The sequence below is a fragment of the Oncorhynchus mykiss genome, chromosome 1, assembly GCF_013265735.2.
Source record: "Oncorhynchus mykiss isolate Arlee chromosome 1, USDA_OmykA_1.1, whole genome shotgun sequence".
Taxonomy (NCBI): Eukaryota; Metazoa; Chordata; class Actinopteri; order Salmoniformes; family Salmonidae; genus Oncorhynchus; species Oncorhynchus mykiss.
This window is the reverse complement of record NC_048565.1, coordinates 55,996,748-56,010,675: the sequence shown is the minus strand read 5'-3', so window position 1 is coordinate 56,010,675 and position 13,928 is coordinate 55,996,748. Positions and strand designations below refer to the sequence as shown.

The window sequence follows — 13,928 nt, the reverse complement described above, 5'->3', positions numbered from 1 at the left end:
TCTGGCTACAGGTGTTTTATACAACAGCCTGTGTGTTCTCTTTTCAACTCAATCTGCATATTTGTAATCAAACGCCAGCATTTACTCCCTCTCCTCAGCTATCATAATCTAATTCCACTGTGCATTCCACTGATTTCAAAACTCGGTCCTCCAGAAAGTGGAGAGCAACACCTTCGCAGTTCTACTATGAGATATCTTTAAAAAAATCTGCGTTAGAAAGGATTACCTACACATACTGACCAGCTCATGTTATAGACAGAAGCGTGCTACATGGCAAACCAATCAATGCAGTTCGAGAAATAGAGTTTAGAAAATATTTACTAAATAAACTAACGTTTTTAAAAAATAACAAAAAAAATAACAAAACAATAACGAGGCTATATACAGGGGATACCAGTACCGAGTCAATGTGCAGGGATACAGGTTAGTCAAGGTCATTTTTAAGTGACTATGCATAGATAATAAACAGCGAGTAGCAAAGGTGTAAATACAAAGGGTCAAAGTAAATAGTCCGGGTTGCCATTTGATTAATTGTTCAGCAGTCTTATGGTTTGGGGGTAGAAGTTGTTAAGGAGTCTTTTTGTCCTAGACCGCTTGCCGCCTAAACCGCTTGCCGCTCCAGTACCGCATGCCATGCGGTAGCAGAGAGAACAGTCCATGATTTGGGTGACTGGAGTCTTTGACAATTTTTTAGGCCTTCCTCTGACACCACCTCGTATAGAGGTCCGGGATGGCAGAAAGCTTGGCCCAAGTGATGTACTGGGCTGTATGCACTACCCTCTGTTGTGCCTTACAGTCAGATGACGAGCAGTTACCATACCAGGCGGTGATGCAACCGATCAGGATGCTATTGTTGGTGGAGGACCTGGGGACCCATGCTCTTGAGGATCTGGGGACACATGCCAAATCTTTTCAGCCTCCTGAAGGGGAAAAGGTAAGCCCCACGGCTTTGTGAATGTTGACCTGTTTAAAGGTCTTGCTCACATCGGCTATGGAGAGCATGATCACGCAGTCGTCTGGAATAGCTGGTGCTCTCATGCATGCTTCAGTGTCGCTTGCTTAGAAGCGAGCATGAAAGGCATTTAAATTGTCTGGTAGGCTCCTGTCACTGGGCAGTTTATGGCTGGGTTTCCCTTTGTAGTCCGTAATAGTTTTCAAGCCCTGCCACACCCGACGAGTGTCAGAGCCGGTGTAGTAGGATTCAGTCTTTGTCCGGTATTGACTCATTGCATGTTTGATGGTTCGTCTGAGGGCATAGCGGGGTTTCTTATAAGCGTCCGGATTAGTGTTGCCTTGTAATCCAATGCTTCTGGCTGGGATATACAGTATGTCACTGTGGGGACGTCATCCTCGATTCACTTATTGATGAAGCCGGTGACTGAGGTGGCATACTCCTCAATGCAATTGGATGAATCCCGTAACATAGTCTACTAGTAACAAAACAGTCCTGTATCGTAGCATTTGCGTCATCTGACCACTTCCGTATTGAGCAAGTCACTAATACTTCCTGCTTTGGTTTTTGCTTGTAAGCAGTAATCAGGATGATAGTATTATGGTCAGATTTGTCAAATGAAGAGAGAGGGAGAGGTTTGTATGCGTCTTTGTGTGTGGAGTAAAGGTGGTCTCTACTTTTCTTTCCTCTGGTTGCACATTTGACATGCTGGTAGAATTGAGGTCAAATGGACTTAAGTTTGCCTGCATTAAAGTCCCAGGCCACTAGGAGCACCACCTGGATGATACATTTCTTGTTTGTTTATGGCCTAATACAGGTCTTAGTGCCAGCATTGGTTTGTGGTGGTAAATAGACGGCTACAAATAATATAGATAAGAAATCTCTTGGTAGCTATTGTGGTCTACAGCTTATCAAGAGGTATTCTACCTCAGGCGAGCAATACCTCAGGACTTCTTTAATGTTAGACCACCAGGAGTTATTGACAAATAGACACACACCTCCATTCCTCATCTTACCAGACGTATCTGCTCTGTACTGCCGATACACTGAGAAGCCAGCCAGCTCTATATTATTTGTGTTGTTGTTCAGCCACGTCTCGGTGAAACATAAGATATTACAGTTTTTAATGTCCCGTTGGTAGGATAGGCTTAATCGTAGATCGTCCAGTTTTTTTCTCTATGATTGCACTTTGGCCAATAATGCAGAGGATCGTGGTGGTTTACTTACTCGTCGGCAAATTCTTACAAGGCACCCCGCCCTCCTCTCCCTTTTTCTACGTCTTTTCTTCACACGGGTGACTATGATTTGGCTTTGTCTCGACAAAGCAGTATATCTTTTGTGTAAGACTCAGTTAATATTTTTTTTGTCATGTTCGAGGTGAGTAAAAGCTCTTTTCGGTCATTAGAGACGGTAGCAGCAACATTATGTACAAAATGAGTTACAAACAATGAGAAAAAACTACGAAAAATAGCACAGTTGGTTTGAAGCCCGTAAAACGGCAGCCATCCTTCCGGCGCCATTATCGACATACACCTGGTTTCCTGAAATTAGTCACATATATCTTCCAAACACTGGCCTCTCTGACGTTATCACTTAAATATAGGTGATGGCACTTTATATCCGACCTTGAACACATATAGTGATGATGATTTCTTGTCCCTTACATTTAATTGTGATGGTGTATCAGTCTTTCAGACCTCCAAATTCAGTATTCAGTAATTTGTTCTTAACTAGTTACTAGTTAAAATAGAAAAAAATAGATAAGCGTGTGCTTTTGTGTGGTTTGGATCCAAAAAGCTATATGACCTGCTACTTGAAGTCTTTTGTGGAGGAATGTGCAACTCTCATTATGTTATGTTTGTGATGCGGTAGCAAGACCATTACTACAGAACTTCAAACAATTTAATGGAGGGTATGGTTGTGGACTGTGCCTTCACTCTGGGGTACAACACACAAATTGAACGTCAAAGGTTTACACATGTTTAGATAAGAAACCGAACGACAGAGATCACCAAACCACTGTGGAGATAGGAGAAATAGCTATGACTGACGCCCAAACTATATTGGGCATAAAGGGCTCATCTGCCATTTTGAGGGAGTTTGATTTGATCAAAGTTTGATTTGATCAATGGAATGGTCCCTAAATACATGCACTGTGTGTTACTTGGAGTGTGCAGACAGATGGCCACTTTACAGATTGATTCCAAGAGTTATGCACACTATGGTACATTAAACCCAGATAATTGGCATACACCTTCTGTCTATAAAACCTCCAGATAGTATTGCTTGAATTCCAAGATCAGTAACTGAAAGCAAAATTCCAGAAAGCCCACAAGGCAACACTGGCTTCTCTACTATATACTTGCCAGTCCTGAAAGCCATACTCCCACAGATGTATCACTCTCATTGTGCTTTGCTGATAGAGGGAGTAAGCACTCTGTTGGGGTCTGAAATAATTGTAGGGCAGATCGATTACGCCCACAAAGCATTAGGGTACTTTGTTGGAGGTGGAGGTGTAGCGTCACTGTACGGAGAAGTGCACATTACATTCAATGTTCATTCACTTCTGCCTCTAAGCCAAAGTGAAGTACACTGGGGTCCTTCGTGGGCCCACTCAGCCTTTATGTTTGCGGATTTCAACGAATACCTCATAACACAAGTGAAGAGTAGTAATGCTTTACACAACAAATATGCAAATACGAATACAATTAATCATGAAATTCGCCTCTGTTATTACTATGATCCAAGTGCTTTGAAATGTGTATGTTCCATGTATGTAAGATCTTACTTGTCTCTCAAAAGATTTTTATACAACATTTGCCAAATTTCTGTTTTTCTATAAGTCAGATATTACAAGAATCCACTACAGATCTTGTATGTGTATTTGATGCCATATGTATTACAAGTTTCAGCTAGATCATATAACAATCTTTCCATATGGGTATATTGACACCCTTGCACTTTCCTTAACTAATTCCCTATTTCTTATGAAATAAGTTGAAATTGAAGACCGTTTGGTCTCCACACTTTGCTATTGGATTGGCATGGACAAATGTATTTGCACCCAGGAGCTAATACTTAGTTAAACAGCCTTTGGCTGAGATAACTGCAAAAAAATGCTTATTGCAGCCATCAATGAGCTTGCTGGACTATTTCTACTGGCAATTTGGCCCACTATTCAGCTGCAAACTGCTCAAATTCTTCAAAGTTTGAGTGGTGCCTTCCACCAGCTGCTTTTTTTAGATCTCGCCATGAGGGTTTTTGATGGAATTCAGATCTGGACTCATCTCTGGGCTCTCCAGAACAGTCCAGTGTTTATTATTGAACCATTCCTGGGTGCCTTTTGATGTGTGCTTAGGTGGTTGTCCTGCTGGAAGACCCACAACCTTCTACACAGAACCAGTTTTTGGACACTGGGTTGGACTTTGCACTCAAAAATACCTTGATAATCTGCTGATTGAAGACATACTATGATGTCTTGCAGACCTTCAAGGCCCCCAGTACCAGAGGCATTAAAGCAACCTTACTGCATGGGTGTTCCTTTCTTTGAATGCTTAATTTAGTTTAACTCTTTTAAACACAAACATACACACACAAACACACACACCACTCATATGTACACAAACGTGTGCAAACAACATATAGTGCCTTGCGAAAGTATTCGGCCCCCTTGAACTTTGCGACCTTTTGCCACATTTCAGGCTTCAAACAAAGATATAAAACTGTATTTTTTTGTGAAGAATCAACATGAAGTGGAACGACATCTATTGGATATTTCAAACTTTTTTAACAAATCAAAAACTGAAAAATTGGGCGTGCAAAATTATTCAGCCCCCTTAAGTTAATACTTTGTAGCGCCACCTTTTGCTGCGATTACAGCTGTAAGTCGCTTGGGGTATGTCTCATGTTTGGTGTGTCTCCCAGGTGTGGCAAACTTTAAACGACACTTTTTATGGATATCTTTAAGAAATGGCTTTCTTCTTGCCACTCTTCCATAAAGGCCAGATTTGTGCAATATACGACTGATTGTTGTCCTATGGACAGAGTCTCCCACCTCAGCTGTAGATCTCTGCAGTTCATCCAGAGTGATCATGGGCCTCTTGGCTGCATCTCTGATCAGTCTTCTCCTTGTATGAGCTGAAAGTTTAGAGGGACGGCCAGGTCTTGGTAGATTTGCAGTGGTCTGATACTCTTTCCATTTCAATATTATCGCTTGCACAGTGCTCCTTGGGATGTTTAAAGCTTGGGAAATCTTTTTGTATCCAAATCCGGCTTTAAACTTCTTCACAACAGTATCTCGGACCTGCCTGGTGTGTTCCTTGTTCTTCATGATGCTCTCTGCGCTTTTGACAGACCTCTGAGACTATCACAGTGCAGGTGCATTTATACGGAGACTTGATTACACACAGGTGGATTGTATTTATCATCATTAGTCATTTAGGTCAACATTGGATCATTCAGAGATCCTCACTGAACTTCTGGAGAGAGTTTGCTGCACTGAAAGTAAAAGGGCTGAATAATTTTGCACGCCCAATTTTTCAGTTTTTGATTTGTTAAAAAAGTTTGAAATATCCAATAAATGTCGTTTCACTTCATGATTGTGTCCCACTTGTTGTTGATCCTTCACAAAAAAATACAGTTTTATATCTTTATGTTTGAAGCCTGAAATATGGCAAAAGGTCGCAAAGTTCAAGGGGGCCAAATACTTTCGCAAGGCACTGTATTGACGACGCTATTGTCTGGTTGAAGTATGATCGATTATTTAGGCTGAAAACAACCTGACGATTGATTATAAACATTGTTTGACATGTTTTTACAAACATTACGGATACTATTTGGATTTTTCGCCTGCCTGTTGTGACTGTTTTTGAGCCATTGGATTACTGAACAAAACGTGCCAACAAAACTGAGGTTTTTGGATATAAAGAGGGACTTTATCGAACAAAACAAACATTTATTGTGTAACAGGGAGTCTTGTGCGTGCAACCATACGAAGATCATCAAAGGTAAATTATACATTTTATTACTATTTCTGACTTTTGTGACGAATCTAGTTGGCTGGTATGTAATGTTTTGTGTGCTGGGCACTGTCCTCAGATAATTGCCTGGTATGCTTTCGCCGTAAAGCCTTTTGAAATCTGACACAGCGGCTGGATTAACAAGAAGTTAAGCTTTATTTTGATGTATAACAAATATATTTTGAAGAATGTTAAATATTTGAATTGAGTGTTTTTGAATTTCGCGCCCTGCAATTTCACTGGATGTTGGCCAGGTGGGACACTACCGTCCCAGGTACCCATAATAAGTTATATGCTCTCCAAATAAAGGTCGGTGGCCAAAGATTCAAAGGTCAGATTAAAGGAAGAGGTGGTGTTTACTCGGTTGCACCTAGGAGATTGTACATTGAACTCATCATTACATATGGTTGGAAAGCTTGTCAACGGTGCGTGTATACCTGGAGTGTATGGTTGATGAAACGTGTAGTGTAGCATGTGTTGATGTATTGTTTTAAGTACTGGTATGTGGAAGAGAGGGAAAGATTGATGTGTGCAGGGTTTGTCCTTTAAAAGTTGCAGCGTACTGCAGCACAGCTTGCGTGGTGCCGCAGAATTCTATGGCACATTATTTAAGTGCCAACGACTGGTACTATTAATGCTCGTTAGTGCTAGTTTGACAACCAGAGGGCATCTTTGAGAATCATTTGATAGCCTTTAATAGTGGCTGTAAGAGATTAAAAAAAATTGTACGAACATAGTATATGGGACTGATTTTAAGAAATGTTGCTTAATTAATTTGATTAATATTATGGTGTTTCTACTCCAAGAAAAATGAGTTGGGTTTCCGTTAGGATGGAATGGAAAATATGGTGCTGTACAACTTGACGGTCGGGAGTGGGCTACAGTGCTGGACTATTTAGCTAAATAATCCCCATGTCATGTGGGCACGTGTGAGACTGGGGTTCAATTCCTCGCCGGGGAGGAAGGAGTAGGCTGTCCTTGTAAATATTAATTTGTTCTTAACTGATTCCATGTTTTATTTCATAGTTGTGATGTATTCACTATTATTCCACAATGTAGAAAATAGTAAAAATAAAGAAAAACCCTGGAATGAGTAGGTGTGTCCAAACTTTTGAGGCCATCAAGATGTTTTGGCTAGAGAAATTGATGATACTACAATGCAACAAATACATTTATCATCTCTGCAAGATTTTCCCGTTGTCGTGGAGCTTGGTGGAAATGCAACTAAAATGCAGTTTAAATAACCATCTAGATTTTTATGGTCTTTTTTTCTAGTGATTTTATTAATGAAGTCATCTAGATGTTTATGAAGAAATTCTTGTACCTCTATTTTGAGTTTGAAATGTAACACTTCAGAGTACTTAAGCATCGAATACATTGCAGGTAGGGGAATGTTCATACCTACGATTGCTGGGCTATAAAGAGTCTATTGTCCTGATAATCGGGCAACAAGTGTTTGAAAAGCTGTTTTCAAAATGCCACCAGCTGTCCACCATTACTGTAAATAAAAACACAGCATCTTATTTATATTGCGTTTACATTCTTTACCACAATGTCACAAATAATTTGTATCTACCTTTCCAATTACTTTTAGAGTTTGGGATTAATTTGATTAATTGATATTGGTGTTTATATTCCAAGAAAAACAAAAAACCCTCTGTGTTTCCATTAGGATGGAACTAAAAAATATGGCGCTGTACAACATGATGATCGGAAGTAGGCAACACAGTACTGGGCTATTTAGCGAAAGAATCCCTGTATCATCAGCAGGCAACGCGGGAAACCTGGGTTCCTTGTAGGCTTCTTAATTAACTTGCCTAGTTAAATAAAGGTTACACTAAGAGCATAACATTTCTACACCATAATTTTAGTCTAACCAATAACCAAACAGAGATTCAGTCAAAATAAAAATCGCATTGATTTATCAAAACCAGTCCCCATACTTGTCTCAGAGCAGCACGAAACAGTGCTAAAATATTTGTAGGCTAAAGCTTCAAATCCTATTGCTTCTAACTTCAATATGCTCTTTAAATAAATAAGACCTACACCACTTTTAACAGCACATTACTCAACACTAGTGAGACTCATGTGGCCTACGGTAGGCCTACAGTATATCAAAAAATATGACGTGACTCTCCGCCAATAATTACATATAGAGGATTGGAGGATTCTAAATAAAATATAAAAGCTGCCTCTTGGGTCTCCCGGTGGCTGCCAGCACGGGTAACTGTAGCAACGAATTTTGCATTGCATTGCAATGCGGTGACTTAGACAGCTGCGCAACTGGGGAGGCCCCATCCACAAAGTATCAAAATACAGACGGGCTATTATAATACTGTACATGGTGTCCAAGTCATGATAACCAAAACATCTATTTATTAAAGACTATCAGAAAGAATGTTGGTACTTATTTATTGTGAGCCAAAACCATGAATGAGTGAGTCCCTCAGCTTTATGTAGGTGCTGGCTATACGACTGTGCCATCAACTTGATAATATATAACTATATTGGAGGTTATTTAAAAAGAAATGTTTTTACGAAAGTTAATGTAATCTGAATAAAGGCCAAAATAATATTGGTATAGGCCAAAACATTTATTTCTGTTTCTAGAGGGAGAGAAACGCTGGGCCAATTGTATGTCACCTATGGGACTCCCAATCATGGTTGGATGTAATAGATAATAATAATAATAATAATGATAATACTTGACTTAGAAATACATTTGACAATATAATTCTCCACCTACCCTCCATCTAGGCAAGTCTATTGTCCAGCTACCTGCTAGAACAGCGGGAACGTTTCCCTAGTCAGCGCCATTATTAGTGGAATGCCCCTTAAAGTGTTGCTCTGTGCTACCCAGTGTGGCGGGGTGGGAGTCCAAGTTTGCTGGGTCTGTCATGGCCAGTTCGTACTATAATGACACAAGGCGAGACCCAGATGCAGATGGTTGGAGTTTTACAATATTTATTAATCCAATAGGGGAAGGCAAGAGAATGGTCGTGGACAGGCAAAAGGGTCAAAACCAGGTCAGAGTCCAAAAAAGTACAGAAGGGAAGGCAGAATCAAGGTCAGGCCAGGCAGGATGATCAGGCAGGCGGGAAAGAAGTCCAGAGTCAGGCAGGGGTCAAAACCGGGAGGACTATCAAAAAGAGAATAGCAAAAGGAACCCAGGAAAAACACTCTGGTTGACTTAACTAACATACACAGAGAGACAGGAAACACAGGGATAAATACACTGGTGAAAACATGCGACACCTGGAGGGGGTGGAGACAATAACGAGGACAGGTGAAACTGATCAGGGACAAGAGTAGAGAATTATGTCAAGATTCAAAAATTACTGCACACTCACAAATACGCCACGTCCCCACATGGATGACTTTTCTCCCTCTCACACCAAAATCCATTTGCTCTCGCAACTGCTTACTATACTTTTATAACAAGGGGGAAATTCTAGCCAATGAACATAGCCTGTAGCAGTCTACTGAAACTCAATTGGTCAGGTTTTTAGACCAAACACTGTTTTGCAGCTCTCTAACCGGATTTTTGCCCATAGAGATGAAAGGGAATGGTGAAAGGTGAGTGATCACTGACAATAATAAAGAGGTAAGTTCAACAGTTTTTCAGTAGAGAAACTAGATAACCAACTAGCTAGATAATCAACTAGCAAGTAGTTATTCTGTTATTAAAGCAAGCTATTGATATGGAAAGGTAGCCGAACGTCAATTAGGTAGGATGCTAACTAGCTAACTTTAGTTAGCTAACTAACATTATAGAAAATGAATTAGCTAGCTAATGTTACACCTTGTGGTTTAAGCAAACCCAAGGTGGTTTCATTTTCTATACAGTTTCTGGTTTAACTAAGAGCGTTGTTGTTAAGGGAATTTTTGTCTATAATGACTAATTTTGTATACATTTCAATCAGGATGTACTGATCAGAATACAGTTATGTTACTGTATATGTACTAATCAAAATACTAAATATTACTGTATATGTATGAATTTTCTTATCTGATCCCAGTACTGAAGTGAATGTGGTGAAGAGTTTAGTAAGAATGATAGTCTGTTCATTGGTACAGATGAATCAGACTGGCTAGAATGCTTATCTACACAAGAAAACCTTGACTCGTAAATTATATTAAATTGGTAGGGAGATGGATGTGGGAAGGCTTGAGAACACAGCCTTAGTACTGGAACGGAGGTGTGTGAACGTGGGCAAAAGTTGGAGCAATGACGGTCTGTTCCTTTGTACAAATGAATGAACTATCTCCAGATGGCAGGGACGAACTATCTCCAGACTGTCTAGAATGCTTATCTACACTGACTGACCTTGGCTCTAGGCGAGGAGGGAAGGCTTGAGATCTATAGAGCCTTTCTACCAGTGTCAAGAAGAGACGGAACATTTAGAAAACGCTGACGTCATTTTCAGTTTATAACCTGTGGTAAAATGTGTATGAACCAGTACTCTCTTGAATTAAACGCTGTTACCTAACTTTTAAGACCGGGGCTCTGTCCATTCTTAGAAAATATAGGGTCGTACAAACCCTTTGAATGCATTGACAGAGTGTTTAATTTTGATTGGAAATTAAAACAGAGGAATTTAGAATTCCTTCAACAGTTGTTCCTAAGTTGAGAGGGGATTTTATTAGAGGAGGAGTACTTGGAAGACCAGCATGAATGGGTGGCAGACGAGGGTGGCAAGGTTGAGATCAGACAAGGAAGACCCTCATTGGGGAAGAGGTCAGTGATTGAAGTGGAGGGGGTGCCAAGAGAGTTCAGGCTCTGAACCAAATAATAGCCAGTATAGTAAACTGCATACAATATACATTGAGGTACAATCTGATTGACAGCATGGCCAATGTCTTCAAACTTTTCTAGCCCACCTCATGGGTCTCCCAGTCACCGCTGGCTGTAACACAGCCTAGGATCAAATCCGGGGCTGAAGTGAATTTGCAATTTCCAACTTGTTGTGTAATGTTTATGGTCGATAAGCACCGATAAGTTTTATCTATAATCTCTTTATATGACAAGGGTTGAAAAGAATTTGCCAGTAGATTGCTGACTTCATGCACGATGATGATTGCTTGTCTAGCTTACTAGCTAAGATTTTTAAAGTAAAATGTTGACATGATCAGTCCAATCAAAGCGACGGTAGATATTTTATCTGTGGCCAATGATGGGCACTTGTAATATAAGTCTATGGCATGAATTTTCAAGCTCTACCCATAGATTTTGCGGCGATGTAGTGTCCCCATGAGTGACAGAACACTGAGCCAACAAGAGAATATTACCAACACCTACATTCCGTATTTTATGTTTGTATGTGGCTTTAACTAAATGATCATTTTTTAAATATATATTTTTTACATTGTTTGCAAACTGATATGTGACATGTATTAATGCCAAAATAACATGCAAAACAGGTGGGGCTCAAAACTTGGGAGGCTCTGCCCCACCTGCCCTGAATGACGCATTGCCACTGCTAATATATGGTGGTGAAGTTCTCTGCTCAGCTGACAGAAACAGGAGATACAGGAGTCCATTCTGTTCCAAGAAGGGTACCTTGGCTCTCCTCTATGTACAGCACTCTGGGGACTTTCTGCAGGTAACCATGACATCCACCATCGCCCATGTAACTTAATCATTAGTGGTACTGAGAGTTCCTCTAATTTCTTTGACGCTGTATGAAGGCATTGTGCATAAGACAATTGTCACGTAGAGAGGATGATGACCAGCTGATATCTATTGGTTAGAAAGTTTGCTTTATACTGAATGTATGTGATAGTCATTGCTAAACAATATGATTAGTGTAGGTAAGAGATGAAGTGAAAACGTATAGGATGGATAGCTCTCTACTACGAGGTGGGTTGGGCATGAAATGACAGCCGGAATGCTGACTGACAAGTGGCGTGAATTGGTACAGGGTAATTCCACAGTAGGAGAGTGAAGCTAAGACTCAGATTGTTCACTTTAAAATGTATGTCAAACAAACCAATGATTGCAAATTGTTAAAAGTAGTACTTGTGCGTAGAGGTTGTATGGTTTGTTCCACTTTGAAATCATTGGTTTTTGTTTGACATACATTTTAAAGTGAAAAATCTGATTGTCAGCATCCCTCTATTACTGCAGTATTGCCCTACAGCTCAGCTCAGTCCAGTCCCACATCGTGTATTTTTAATTATTTGGCTAATTGCCTCTTTTGATATAGCCTGAAAATAAACAGTCTTAAAATAAACTGTTTTCTTGAATGAAACATTAAGATGTTAAAACATTTAAACTCCAATTGAACTTTGTGACATCTTATTGTCCTCTCTCTCACTACAGTTGTTCTCAGGAGAACAGCGAGGCAGAGGACACCAAGTTTGGACCAGTGAGTCACCAACTCATCTCATGCCTTACACATCTCAGCACATACAGTACAGGTCAAAAGTTTGAACACACCTACTCATTCAAGGGTTTTTCTTTATTTTTACTATCTTCTACATTGTAGAATAATAGTGAAGTCATCAAAACCATGAAATAACATATATGTAATCATGTAGTAACCAAAAAAGTGTTAAACAGTTATCTTTGCTTATTTGAGCTGTTCTTGCCATAATATGGACTTGGTCTTTTACCAAATAGGGCTATCTTCTGTATACCACCCCTACCTGTTAATTGAAATGCACTCCAGGGGGCTGGTTGAGAGAATGCCAAGATTGTGCAAAGCTGTCATCAAGGCAAAGGGTGGCTACTTTGAAGAATCTCAAGTATAAAACACTTTTTTGGTTACTACATGAATCCATATTGTTATTATTTCATAGTTTTGATGTCTTCACTATTATTCTACATTGTAGAAAAAAAGGAGGAAAAAAACCCTAGAATGAGTAGGTGTATCCAAACTTTTGACTGGCAATGGACAGTATGTTTCGCTCCACCTTCTATAAAAACTCCAGTGCCTTACTTTGTTTACCTTTCTACCAATGTCTACAATGATTTTAACACCATACTAAATCTAATTCCATTTCCTGTATTGTTCTGCCCTCTCTATAGATTATGTTAACGTCCCACTTTAAGAACCTGGAGATCTTCACTGGTTCTGAGGGAGGTGACTTGGCCACAAACTGTACCTGGGACACCTTCCATCGCTACCACTGTCTGAAAAACAGCCACAGGGTGGTCAAGACATCTGCTGCAACTTCATCTTTAGTGTGTCAGCTCTGCTGCACCTGGGAGCTACAGGTATGGCACCACACTCCCAACAGTCATGTATGCTTAAACATACGTGTATGCTCATTTATATGTTCCTTAAAGTGGCAATCAGCAGTTGAAACAATAAAAAAGTGTTTTTTCCTGCCCCTGTTTCGGTAAAACGCTGAGGGATTGGGCTGAAGAAATGTAGCCACTCAAATTCTTAAAGAGAGCTAAGGATGCAAGCACTGACCATCGTGCCTCCTCCTAAAACCCCATTGGAGGAGATGACCCAAGATTCCTCGCCGCAGACCTCCTCCAATGGGTTTTGAGAAGGATGAGTGTAGAGAGGAGTTGAGCAGAGATTAATTGGGACAAAGCTCATGCCATTGTTTTAGGGGGAAACTTATGTTGCATGATATACTATATATACAAAAGTATGTGGACACCCCTTCAAATTTGTGGATTCGAACATTTCAGCCATACGCATTGCTGACAGGTGTATATAATTGTGCACACAGCTATGCAATCTCCATAGATAAACATTGGCAGTAGAATGGCCCTACTGAAGAGCTCAGTGACTTTCAACGTGGCACCATCATAGGATGCCACCTTTCCAACAAGTCCATTCGTCAAATTTATGCCCTGCTAGAGCTGCTCTAGTCAACTGTGTGCTGTTATTGTGAAGTGGATACGTCTAGGAGCAACAATGGCTCAGCCGCGAAGTGGTAGGCCACAAGCTCACAGAACGGGACCCCCGAGTGCTGAAGCATGTAAAAATTGTCTGTCC

General features: G+C 40.3%; 1 protein-coding gene and 1 long non-coding RNA gene across 5 annotated transcripts in view; one reads left to right on the top strand and one right to left on the bottom strand.

The window, feature by feature from the left end:
- The window catches only part of LOC110525190 (membrane-associated guanylate kinase, WW and PDZ domain-containing protein 2), a 245,508-nt gene that overhangs the window by 136,729 nt on the left and 94,851 nt on the right, over nt 1-13,928 (top strand). Inside the window, exons 1-3 of one of the 4 annotated variants that reach the window (XM_036980680.1) lie at nt 10,376-11,573; nt 12,293-12,338; nt 13,001-13,189. The exons of the other annotated variants lie outside the window; for them this stretch is intronic. The gene's annotated coding sequence lies outside the window, so the exon portion shown is untranslated. Of the gene's footprint in view, nt 1-10,375; nt 11,574-12,292; nt 12,339-13,000; nt 13,190-13,928 lie in introns of those variants that run through there. 4 annotated transcript variants of the gene reach the window in all.
- The window catches only part of LOC118964919, a 48,755-nt gene that overhangs the window by 14,238 nt on the left and 20,589 nt on the right, over nt 1-13,928 (bottom strand). The gene's annotated exons all lie outside the window — the stretch shown is intronic.